A 13900-nucleotide genomic window follows, 5' to 3' on the forward strand; every position below is an offset into this window, starting at 1 on the left:
TAGCGACTCATGCCCACGCGAGAAAGGCGTTCCTATTGTGGCGTGCCGACCATGTACCGAATCACCGACGTGTGACACCAAAATGACTCTCTTCGGCCCCATCGTTTTTTCTTTCTCCTTACGTGAAGCAAATACAAACAGTCAGAGTTTGTCACGAACGATTTCTCTTTATGGTACGCACGCAACAAGCACCTGGCCCTACAGCCAGAAGCGAAGAGGCATGAAAAACAAAAGCCCTGAAACATTAACCTCAGGCATCCTGCAGCACAGGAAAAGCAGAAGATCAAGAGAAAAAGCGAACAAAGGACAGGCTCAGCAAAACTCAGTGGTGCGTAGAGACCGCTCGCACGACGTGACGGGAAGCTTGAACTTGGAATGGGCCGCGGCCTCAGTCGTATTGACTGTTGTCCGGCATCGAAGGAGTACGGCCAAGAGTTCGCTGGTGCGTGTTGGCACGGGCCTCGCATCCTCGGAGCTTGACCGCGATGCTACCACCTGCACCCCTTACGTTCCATGATCCCTTGGACGCCGGAAGTTGACGTCAGTTGCGAAAGAACTGTTGCCATTTTACTTATTTCTGCACGGTAGTTGGCTCTTCTAGCGGGAACTGATGGAAATGTGACAATAAAAAGTTTTCTTTTTTTAACCGTTAAAAGTTCACAAAGCGCATACCACTATATAACATCGAACTGCTGAGGGATTTTGAATCGGTACAGCTTTTTATTTGCGGCATCTTTTGTGCAGTACTCACAGAAAATGTTTTCCAAAATTAGAGGCCTAGCAGTCTGATTCGCGCGTCAACGCAGAGGTCATGAATGCATATGATATTCAATTTTCGAATATATATGTCATAAAGAACGTACACTCGCACATGAAAATGCCCGAGCACACTTCTGCTATGCTGTATAGCTCATGTTCTTCCTAAATTCCACGCTTGTACGTCGCCTTTCAAGCAGCGTGCGCACGGCGACTGGAGTCATCTATCCTCTCTTTGGGGATGACTTCACTGTGATAAAGTAAAAGATTAGCCACCGCGGTGCCTTAGTGGTTGAGGGGTAATTTTTAATTATTTTTTGTTTCTTTCTCCATTTCTTTGCTTCCATGGCTTCCCCTCAAACGCAATCAGATGTCATGATTTGTTTCCCTTCTGATATAGTCTTCCATTGCAATATCTACTTGACCAGGATATTTTTTCGTACATTGTAGATTCGCTGCGAGAACATCGGCAAGCATTATCTTTCATAAAGAAAGCTGGTGAGGCATTTCTGAAAGGAAGAGGTCGGGGAGGGTTCCAAGCAGATGACTTACACAAGCAATGAATGACTGAACAAGAACAAAGCGGAAGCAAGCTAGAGTATTATCACCCTTGCTCGCTGTTCTATAAGCGTGTCCTTGTGTGCTCTCAGGTTCCATTTCTCTTTTCAGGAGGCGATGAAAACCATTGGTGTTGCACTGGCGTAAAACTGTGGAGTGTCGTCCTTTCCAAAAGGACATCAGTTATAGAAATAATCTTGACCCCTAGCAATAAATTTCTGATATTGCTTCAATTGTCTCGACATGGCCCTAGAAGTGTGATGGTGACGTTTTAGATCGGAGTTGATAGAAAAAGAGTGGCAAGTATGAATTGTAAGCCTTTCCTCATACGCAATCTCCGTGCCTTGCGTCACCAGACTTCTACATATTCCGCAAGAAGGCTACAAGAAGAGGTGATGATATAACTGGTACTTCACAGTAACAACACTATGGCTTATATTTTGTTCTTGCAGGCATATCCTATCTCCTTTTGTTTTGTCTACGCTGGCTTCTCGCCAGACAGTCACTGACAGACTGTTTCGCTGTTGTCAACAGCAGGGGCTCATTTTTCGACGAAGACGTCAAGCAGGGTCGAGTGCACCACCTGCCACTGACGGACGAAGCGTTAATCAGATTTATTAATTCTGAATAAAGGGCGGTGCCGAACTACATGTTCCTTGTCACATTTTTCAGGTGGATTGCTAAGTACTAATTTTACATCACACGAGGCAAAATTGGACGTTCCTCCGTCTCTAAAAAGGAGACTGCATTCTAGGTAAACATTTTCTAAATGCGCTACTTCGAGATGACATTTTACTAATAATTTATGAAAAATAAATTGCCAAGAATTGTGTTGGAATTAAACTGCAACAGTAGCAAGGCAAAAGCATGGACCTGTAAGTGTAGGTTCATTATTCAAGCATAGCGAAACGCGAAAGAGAGTAGCGAGCGAGCACGCGTGTTTTCTCCATCATGCTTTGATGTTGCGTTAACTTCGCGCTTGTCTACCACTATCATGACACTACCAGTACTGCCAGAATGCGCTGCATTTCAAAGCCCGCAGTTCATTTTATACCCAATGCGAGCAGTTTCTAGCCATGCGTGTGGAATCTTGTGTTAGTAGTTTCGTTTCAATGGTCTAGATATCCGCATACTTGCTGTCGTCGCTATCATAGTAAGAGTCAAATGACTTTGAAGAGCCTAGAAGAACTGCCAAACTCCACCGCTTTTCCTGAAAAGGAGAACTTTCCAACCAAAACAGAGCATCATTAAAATATACAGAGGCCCAGCACTCTCAGTCGGCACTAAATTCGGGAATTAGGAGTTGTCAGGAAAATCATGGTCGTTGTTGGTAAAAACGGCCACTTCGTGATATTCATACAGTAAGCTGGGCGAGATATATTCCTATGCGAGTGCTGTACCGCGTGAAACTGCAGTGAGCCAGCCAAACCAGCGAGGTGGACGATGACGGCACCTGACACGTAGCCGTGGATCCGAGGAGCTGCGGTGGATCCATGGATCCGAGGTAGCTGTGCTGCCCATAGTGAGCCAGAAGAACATCCGGGAAGCCGAAGCATACATGGAGCAGCGGGTGGTACACAGCCCCGAAATGAAGTACAGACGTCCGGCGGTCATCATATAGTCGAGGTCCAGGTGACGCTGGCCTGAGACGTTGCAGGTGAGCAGACAGGTTGTAAAGCAGTATGTCGCACTTGAGCGCCTGAATTCTGGCGTCAATGAGAGTGATTGTAGCATCGAAATAGTGGAATGTGGGCAGCGGCGGTACGAAGTGTGGCTCAACCGGGTGTCGGGCCAGGGGAAAATGTAGTTCTTCCGTTCACCAGAAATGTGGCGTCCCAACTCGGGACGACCATGGCCATATTTATTTGTCTGAGGAGTGAACCCCGGCAACGAAGGAGAGTTGAGAAGCTGCGTTTGCACTGCTGAAACCCAGAGACCGTTATGAGACGCGCGAGGAGCGGTGACGCTCTTCTTCGATGCGCGTTCTAACACGTGCTGTGAACGCCGCGGGGGTCGGCTCAACTGTTAGTCATGTAAGCGGTCTGCGGTGTGATTTATATTTCGATGTGCAGCCGTGCACCACCCGAGAGAACTCTGTGTTCTTTTTTACTACAAATAAAGCCTATTACAGGCTGTTACTTTCCTCTGGCGATAGCCGAAAGGTTCGTCTACGTCCTCTTTACACGGTTCATCATTAAACAAAATGATGTAAACAGTGTGTGCAAACAGGGTGCCTCGCACCAGGAAAAATATGGAGAATTCTGTTTATACATCACAAAGGAAAATAAAGCATCTGCTGCTGGAAAGTGAACTTCGCTATATTACTCAATGCAAAACAAAAAAATTCTGTTCTGATTGGAGTAGACGTGCCTTTTTCTTAAATATGACAAACCTCTACAGCCACTACATGGAGGCTTTTATAAACTACTACGTTGGAGCCTACTTTGTTTGCTTATTGGTCACCCTTTGCACATCACCCTGTGCCGCAACAAGCTCTTGCTCGACACTGTAAGCAGTTGTTTCGCTTACACGCCGTAAACTACCCCTTTAATTCCGCCTGGCTTCGCATGTCAGCAAAGATTCATTGCTACGTCTAGAAGTTAAAAGCTCTTCGAATACTTCTGTAGAATTTCCGCTGTGGAAGAACCTTTGGAGTGCGCTGTGCACATATATTTAAGGGGGAATAAAAACAAGAGAAACACTACGGAGAACTTCTGGTTTTTCTCGTTATTGAACCGAATCAGCCGAATTCGAAGAAATCTTAATCAGTGTAAAACGAAGCACCATGCCGGGGAAAGCGAGGAAACGCCTAGCACGTTCGGAGAAGGCATTAGTGGTCCGAAGCTGTGCGCGCTTACAATTGAAATTGATGCTCGATTCCAGGAAAAAAGAACTAGTTCGACAGCGTAATCTCGTTGGATTACGTTTGGAGAAATTCTCTTGGGCCAAAGGGGGAAGAGAGGATGTGAATGTTCCGGGAACTGCTCCGGCACCCCGACGTGCTTGCTAATCAGAGGAGCGTTCGCTGGAATGCCAAGGCTTAACACAGCCGATAACCGTCGCATAGTAGGAGCGTTTATTCTTTCGAATCTAGCTCCCCGCTATTCCGGGAACTTTACAGCCTATACGAAAGAGCGGCAGATAACTTCTGCGCCGGTGTGGAAAATGAGCCCTCGTGTAAAAAATGGTAGTACTAGTGCGTACCGAAGGGGACGAGAGTTAGGCAAACTATTTTGTGATCTAATTTTGCTCTGGACTCACGTGAACTATGTGCTCTGCAATCGATTAAGTTAATCAGCATCCTACGGCCTTCGTTTCTATAGCGAGGCCAACGTGGAAGATTTGGAAGGCAGCCCGGTCCAGGTCCCAAAGGTTTTAGTTGAGAGAGCTCGGGCATGGGCTTCCGCCAATGCAGATCCGGACTGAGGACCCGACAAATCTCGCCCCTTACCTCTCTAACCCCTTTTCCTTGAATAAATGTTTGCTACTACTACCCCGTCGCTTTTTTTTACAGACGTTGCCAGAATAACGCTTCTCTGCAGTTAAGCACCGGGGCCGAAACTTGAAGTGGCCTAGCAAATCTTATTACCTGTAGTCCCACGCAATAACTACAGAAGGAAACTATCTGGAAGTGTATAACGGGGAACACGACCACTTATATTTTTAAATTTCGTGGCAATCAATATTTAGTTTTGAAGAGACGCTGTACATTTTCTGTCTGAGCGGAATCAGGTTGTCAGAAAACTAATGAAAACACAAGTCCCCAAGTTTGCAATGTAAGAACTCAAAACACTTTTCGAGTTCGTCCTCTAGCTGTCTTCTGTCAACAAAAGCAAAAGGTCGTAAGTTTATCCACGTTCGAGAAGGGCCTGGTGAAAGATTTTTGCTAACCGCGTAGGCGGTAGCAGGTCCTCGAACTGCTTCGGCAAATCCTGGGAGGAGGACTTTATCGTTTCAGAGACGCCGTCATGTCATGTCTGCCTTTAAAAACAATGAACTGCGCATTTATTGATAATAAATTTAACTTAAATAAATAGGAAGCCAAAGACGCGTGGTAAAACCGGGCTTGACACATTGGCTTCTTTCCAACGTGACTGTCGTCCTCGCCGTCCAAGTTTTCCATGCAAACAAACTAGCACTTGGCTCTTGTTCTAAACTGCAATACAAATGCTCTTGCATCTTGCTTACTGCGCACAACAGAACAAAAAGGCTGGCGTGACAAGAAACATACATGTAGAAGAGAAGCACGAACTGACAGCTATTTACCTAACCCATAATTCTTAGTGGACACACGTCCTCTAGCGGATTCTGTGTCGAGGTTTGATGAATACTCTTTCTTTAGATGGTGCACGTGTGGTCGTACCTCTATTTATTACTCTGTTTTCTTCTTGATAGTTCTTTTTCAGTTCCAGTGAAAGCAATAGAAGGATCGGTAAACCGGTTCTCCGAGCCGACTTCTAAAATTCTATATGCTTCTGTAATCTATCATTCCGCCAATTCATTTGCATAACCTGTCATAGTGGCATAGACAAAAGCGGATAACGCTCGTGCCTAGCAGAATACGTTGTCAGATTCGCTAGGAGTGCAGCCCTTAGCAAAAACTAATACGTTTGGAATATACGGTGGGCTATTTAAATTGTATTTTAAACATATTTTGTATTCATGAATGCACTAAAAATATGTAGGAAATACGTTCCTGAAATTTCATGCTTGGTATTCGGAATATATTTTTAAAATGTGCCAAAAATACCTCACTTCAATCAATCAATCAATCAATCAATCAATCAATCAAACGTTTTATTTTCATCACAAATTGATGAGGAATGGTTCAGGCAAAAAGTGGAAACAACTTCCACTTGAAACAGCCTGAACCCCCCGTATACATGACTTGCAGCGCGGGGGGGACACGTGTACAAAACAAAACAAAAAAAAAGAACACGAATAAGATTTGCGTGTTAAATAAAGAGCAAAAAATTTGGCACTTAAGCTGTACATTCTAGTAATACAAAAAACATGTCAAGCAAAGCGGTCACTAGATCTCAAATATAAAAAAAAAGTGCGTCAAGTGATTAAAATGCGGTCTCAGGCACAAACAACATAAATAACATTACAATCGTAAACATATGTCCCGGATGTCTCTCTGATTGCAGGTGTCAATACAGACGTTGTTCAAGGTAAGCTTATTTAGCAGTGTTGGAACGCTATGGCGGAGCATTTGATGACCATATGTAGTGCGTGAAAAGGGGATCCACCAAAATTCAGGATTTCGAAGAGTATATGCTGGGTCATTTGGTTTTAGCGCGCACATGTCCAGAAAGCTGTCGTGGATATGGTGAAGCGATTTTTTATACCTTGTCGCTAAGTAATATTCGTAGAGCTTTGAAATTTTGAGGATATTGAGGCGGGTAAACAACTCATCTGTGTGAGCTCGGTATTCAGCGTTTGCAATAAAACGAATTGCTTTCTTTTGCACACGAAAAAGCTTTTGGATATTTGTTTCCGTGGTACTGCCCCAGACCAAAAACAGTAACTGAGATAGGGCAAAAACAGTGCATTGTACACTATGAGTTTGATTGACACTGGTAAACAGGAGCGATATTTTGCAAGAACACCCGTGCATTTTGAAAGTTTAGATACAACATTGTCAATCTGAGCATTCCAACTCAAATTTTCGTGAAAAATAACTCCTAGTGCTTTAACAGAAGGTGAAACGTTTATAATGGAGTCCCCCATGCATAAATCAAAGTTTTTAGAAATTACACGTTGCCTAGTGTGGAATATGACTGCTTTTGTTTTTTGTGTATTTATGATTAGAGAATTATGTTCACTCCAAGCCCTCAGTTTGTCTAGCGTACTGTTTACAACTGGAATTATTGAATCAGGAGTGTCGCCTTTAAAAAGCATAGTTGTATCGTCTGCGTATATTATGTACTCTGGTGTGTTGTCGATGTTCGTGATGTCATTTATGTACAAAAGAAACAACAGCGGACCTAAAATGCTTCCCTGTGGAACGCCGGTTTTAACAGTCAAAAAAGATGAGGCCTGCTTTGTTATTACTACACATTGAAGGCGATGCTGCAAATACGACTTTATAAGAGACAGAGGAGTGCCTCGAATGCCTAGAATTTCCAATTTTCTTAATAAACGCTGGTGGTTAAGGCGGTCGAATGCCTTAGAAAAATCTATAAATATACCTAGACATATCTGTTTATTTTCAAAAGCACTCAAAATAATCTCTTTTTGCTTCAACAAGGCGGTTTCAGTAGACTTGCCCTCCAAAAATCCGTGCTGGTATGAAGATAGTAAAGAAAATTTAGCGCAAAACTTTGTTAGTCTACTGTGGATAACCTTTTCTAAACCTTTAGAAAAAACTGGTAGGATGGAAATGGGCCTATAATTTGACATATTATTTTTGTCTCCACTTTTAAAAAGCACACTAACTTTAGAAATCTGCATTAATTTGGGAAAGTGCCCAGAAAACAAAGCAAGGTTATATATGTAGGTAAGTGCGGGAGCTACCAAACTGATAACATGTTTTACCGGTCCTATTTGAATGCCGTCAATATCACAGGCTTTACTGTTCTTGAAAGAGGTAAAAATGCTGCAAATTTCATGCTCATCAGTTGGTCCAAGAAAAATACTGTCAGTATTACGTCTTATATCTAGCCCCACGGTGTCATATGATGGCACATTTCCAACAATGTCTATGAAAAAGTTATTGAATGCTTCTGCCAATTCTGATCCTTGTACGTGGTGCCCTTTATGAATTAATCCACTGACAGGAGGTACAGTTGATGCACGACAAAATAAATGATTAAGATTTTTCCAAACGTCGCTGCTTCCCTTACAGGCTTCAAATTTATCATGCAAGAATGCTCTTTTCTCGCGCTTTAAAAGAGCAGTCACCTTATTTCGATATTGTTTGTAGTTCGCCAAGTCACTCAAAGATTTAGTACTCAGAAATTTTTTTAAAAGATTTGTTTTCTTTCTTATCATCTTTAGATGCGTTTTTGTAATCCAGGGCTTGCGGTTTTTTCCCTTTATCCTGACAGTCTTTTCTTCGAAATGTTTTTTATAAATTGTTTTAAATATAGAAATGAACGACTCGTAGGCTGCATCCACGTCCTCAGAGTGGTACACATCATCCCAGCTAATGTTTGTGATGCTCGTTAGAAACGCGCCAAGTGTAAGGGGTGTAATATTCTGTATGGTAAAGGAAGGTTCATCGTGCGCTACTTTACGAGTGTCTTCTATGAGCATGAAAATAGGAAAATGGTCACTAATATCACTACAAAGGACACCCGAATGCACATGGCTTGCGTCAATATTCGAGATAAATAAATCGATTAAAGTTTCTGTGCGGACGGTAATACGGGTCGGAGTTTCTGTAAAAACAGTGAGTGCATTTGACTCTAGGATCGAAAATAACTCTGCACGAGCAGGCGAGGGTTTAAGAATATCGATGTTAAAATCTCCTGCAAGAATAACTTTGAACCTGTTTTTGTTCACGGATTCCAGGATATTGTCAAGGAAAACGAAGAAATTACTTAAATTAGAATCAGGAGGCCGGTAAATTACACAGCACATGTAACTACGAGACTTCAAAGTTAGACACTCAATATCTGCATTGATCATGCTGAGCTCTGGGATCAGTTCGAAACCCAGTCCATATTTTGCCAGAACTGCCACACCACCACCAATTTTGTGTGATCGGTTCAGAAAAAAGGTTTGATAACATGCAGGTTTGTATACTTCTTCCTTTGAGGTATACCATGTTTCTGTTAACATAATCACGTCGAAGTCAAAAGAAAATTCATTTAAAAAGGTAGCCAATTCTTCTTCTTTATGTCTTGCGGAACGGATATTAAGGTGAAAGCATGTCAGCCTGATATCTTTGTGGGAACGGACAGCGGCATTTACATCAGATGGGGGCACCGCAATTTCCATTTAAACAATCTTATCAAGGTCCTGTGTTTGTCGGATATGAATGACATCAGATGACTCGTCTTTCTTTGCAAGCACCTTTCCGTTTTTGATCCAAACAAAGCTCCACTTGTGTTCCTTCCTTTTTGATATGGCCATTCCAAGTAACTGCTTAACTGCCGGGCATAAATGTTCATTGATAAAAACAGGGGCGCCGGGGGAGTGGCCAAGATCGTCTGTCGAAATGCGCATCTTTTTCGCCTTCTGCAGCACTGCATCACGCTTGGAGCGGGGCCGGAATTTGACAACAATATTCGGCTCAGCATCCGAGTTCTTTGTTGGCACGCGGTGACAGATTTCAATGTCATCATCACCAATGGGCACGTGCAGAAGTTCCCCAATGTCGTGAAGAATCTTCGAGACTTCGAGCACTTTTCAAATACGTGAAAAAATATGTATGCAGTTTTAGCATCTTGTCAGTGTATTAAAAGTGTATTTTCGGAAATATGAAATTAATTCATCGAAAGTATACTTCAATTCTAGAAAACGGGCAGCCCTTGTAAACGTATATGTATGCAGTTTTAGCATCTTGTCAATCTATTAAAAGTGAACTTTCGTAAATATGAAATTAATTCCTCCGAAATATACTTCAATTCTAACAAACGGGCAGTCCTTTTAAACATCTTTGCACACTTCTAGCTGCCGTTGAACAGTCGAGGGCGCGAAATCGCGTTTCGGGAAATGGCATTTGCGTGTCGTCAATGTATTTGAAGTGCACTTCCGTAAATACGCAATTAATTTGTCCAAAGAACACTGAAATTCTAGCAAATTGGCAGTCCGCGTTAGCATGTTTGCAGCGCACTACAAGCTGTCGTTGAACAATCTAATGCTCAGAATCGAGTTTCGGGATCGCATTTTGGTGCTGGCCATCTATTTAAAGTGTAATTTCGTAAATACGCAATTAATCCGTCTGAAGTATATTTAAATTCTAACAAATGGGTTGTACGCGTAAACATATTTGCATTACACTTCAAGCTACCGTGGAACAATCTAGGGCTCGAAATGACGTTTAAGTGAAGAGTGAAAACTTTCCCTTTCTTGTCATCCTTTCGTTTATGGTAACCACTAGCAGGAAGGTGATCACCACTTATACCCCTGCTACACGGGCGCTTCGAATGCCTTCCAACCGAATGTCATCTAACGATGCTACACGTGTTCTGTCTAAGGGAGTGCTTGAAGATAATATTACGCCAATGAATATTAACCACGTCAGCATGAAATTTCCTCGGGAGTGCGCCGATGAGGACGACTGCACTCATACTGTTGTTTACATCGCTTTTTTACATAACATATAAAACGCAATCTGCGCTTTCATTCTATTAAACAATCTGTTTTCTTTTTTACTGGTTGTACTCGTGCTTGTTTACGCAGTGCGACAATGTGTGGGAAGCGATGATGCGATCGCACGCCTGAGGAAGCCGGGTTGTTGACATCGCGCAGGACTGGCGCTTCTCGCTTCTTACCAGTACTTTTTTTTAAACTACTTTATCCAGAAGTATGTCTGGCGACTGTTATCCACAAGCTAGCGACGGCGACGACTACTGCTGGCCGTAAAGCACGGCTCGGCAGTGTGGGTCACACCGGCGATTCCCGTTCATCGTACGCGTGCCCTGCGATGTAAGCAATAGTTGATTTCAGGTCACTGTTGCCAAAACTACACCTGGTGACCATTTACATTCGCTAAAGCTTGTGATTCGCTCTTCACAACCGCCGAAATCACAGATCCAACCCTGCGGACTCGCTGGGCCTAGTCGTCGCGGAAGGGAACAGAGCCGTCGTCGGCTGAAATTGATTTGGCAAGCGCTTATCGCTGGTGAGTGTTCAGGTGTGCACACGTGAAATATAGCCGTTCATTTCGCTCATTTAGAAGCGCGAGCATATACACACCGCTACCTCATCACCGTGCTCTCGCTCAGCCGCCGACAAGGCTGACCGTCCGCCGACCGGATTCGTCGGTGTCGTTGGCCTGAAAAACGTGTCCCTCTAGAATCATGTTATAGTAAACTAGATATTTCACTATACTTACATGCTGTTGTTCAGCGTGATATATACTGTCGTTGTCGGACTAGTGTGACCGCCGTCGTCGTCGTCGCTGTACAATGAAAACGAGCTGAGGCTTTCGAATGCGTTTCGAAAGTGTCGTGCAGCATCGCGCCAGTCCGTCGAGTCCGAATGTCATTCCTATTCTCGAATATGTCATTCCACTCAATGTCATTCGAACATTTCCGTGCGAGAACGTGATAGCATTATACCAGCAAAAGCGCCTTGGGTACTTCTGGGTCCGAATAAGCCAGGGAAAAGGACCCCGTCTGGCAGGGCAGACCGGCTCCCTTACACACCCATGTATCTGTTGGTTGACAGTTCGACTCCTGACCTGTGCCTGACGCAAGTTTCAACTAGCAATTCCGTTCTCAAATAACCCCAGATTCGAATGCGACCAGTAGGGTACTTCTGCGGTAATTTGGCAGCCCACAGTATTTGCGCAAAAAAAGGCCTCACCGTGCAAGATAGTGCGTGCTTTTCGCTGTGTATATATAGGGCAAGCCAAGTATAGTGTTTGTCGTAGGATTTGCTGTTTGCTGTGTCGTTGTTGTCTTGGTATGCTGTGTGTAGGTATCTGCCGTTCCCATTCAATCGCGTGACCTTATAATATCTGACTCCTGTTGATTAATGATAAATACCATTGTGAAAGAAGCCAACAGCCACAGAAACCAAGGGGCACAGGGGATTTTTAATTTATTTATTTACTTTGTGGTGTTGATCAATTTAGAATATTACTGAATATGTTATCGCTTAAAGCTAATTGATTAGAAAAGCAGTAAAAAACAACCACTGCCGCCGGTGGGATCCGAACCCACGACCTCCGAATTACGCGTCCGGTGCTCTACCTCTGAGCTACGGCGACGGCTGTCAATTCTTCTGCTTTCGGGGGTATTTATGTGTACAAGTAACCTAACTTTGAGAGTGTTCATCAGCGCCACCCACGTTCATAAGCGGCGGACGTAGAACGTCCTGAGTTACCGCAGGTGTGACGTAGAACGTCATCGAACGGAGAGGGTGGAAGCTGCGTGAGAACCCTCTTATGCTTCCTATGGCGTCAAGGCTGCCAGAACCGAGGCCCTCGCTAAGCAATTAAGCAAACAAGGGAAGGGGAATGAGGGGCTCGTTATAAATATGAAAGAAGCCAACAGCCACAGAAACCAAGGGGCACAGGGGATTTTTAATTTATTTATTTACTTTGTGGTGTTGATCAATTTAGAATATTACTGAATATGTTATCGCTTAAAGCTAATTGATTAGAAAAGCAGAAGAAAAAACAACCCCTGCCGCCGGTGGGATCCGAACCCACGACCTCCGAATTACGCGTCCGGTGCTCTACCTCTGAGCTACGGCGACGGCTGTCAATTCTTCTGCTTTCGGGGGTATTTATGTGTACAAGTAACCTAACTTTGAGAGTGTTCATCAGCGCCACCCACGTTCATAAGCGGCGGACGTAGAACGTCCTGAGTTACCGCAGGTGTGACGTAGAACGTCATCGAACGGAGAGGGTGGAAACTGCGGGTGGAAATACCATTGTACGGTTTGTTCTCCAGTTGAAGAATTAACCACTGTCATTCCATGGAGCCGTTCCATGACTTTTTTTAAGACCGAGTGCACATATTTGTAATGTATTAAATGTATATTTTTAGTATATTTCTAATGTATATTTTTATTGTATATTTAATGCATTATAAATATGCTAAGCGGGCAAAAATGTACTTTTCACGTATTTTTAAGAACATTTTAAATATTATTCCTAGTATACTTAGAAAGCATTCGTATTGCAGTTTAAGCATAGGGACAAAAAAATGCGAAATAAATATGAAAATAATACAATACGTTTGAAATGCATTTTTAGCACATCCTCTATTTCGCTAAGGGAGTCTATCCCCAAATCCTTGATTACGCACTCTTCGATTTATTTATGCACCTGCCAATGAGCCAGATGCATAATTCTTCCATCAATGGATGTCATCCGATCGTCTGCGGCAATCACTACATCAGCCAACCCTTAGCGAAAAGAGGATGTGCTAAAAATGCATTTCAAACGTATTGTATTAATTTCATATTTATTTCGCATTTTTTTGTCCCTATGCTTACACTGCTATACGAATGCTTTCTAAGTATACTAGGAATAATATTTTAAACGTTCTTAAAAATGCGTGAAAAGTACATTTTTGCCCGCTTAGCATATTTATAATGCATTAAAAATATACATTAGAAATATACTAAAAATATACATTTAATACATTAAAAATGTGTTTACTCGGGCTTAAAAAAAAGTCTACTGGGCGGCTCCATGGAATGACACGGGTTAATTCATCAACTGGAGAACAAATCGTACACGGGTATTTATCATTAATCAACAGGAGTCTGATATTATAAGGTCACGTGATTGAATGGGAGCGGCAGATACCTACATACAGCATACCAAGACTACAGCGACACAGCAAACAACAAATCCTACGAAAAGCGCTATGCTTGGCTTGCCGTATATATACCCAGCGAAAGCGACGCACTATTTTGCACGGTGATACCTTTTTTTGCGCAAATACTGTGGACT

The sequence above is a fragment of the Amblyomma mixtum genome, chromosome 8 (assembly GCF_055824585.1).
Source record: "Amblyomma mixtum isolate Tamu chromosome 8, ASM5582458v1, whole genome shotgun sequence".
Taxonomy (NCBI): Eukaryota; Metazoa; Arthropoda; class Arachnida; order Ixodida; family Ixodidae; genus Amblyomma; species Amblyomma mixtum.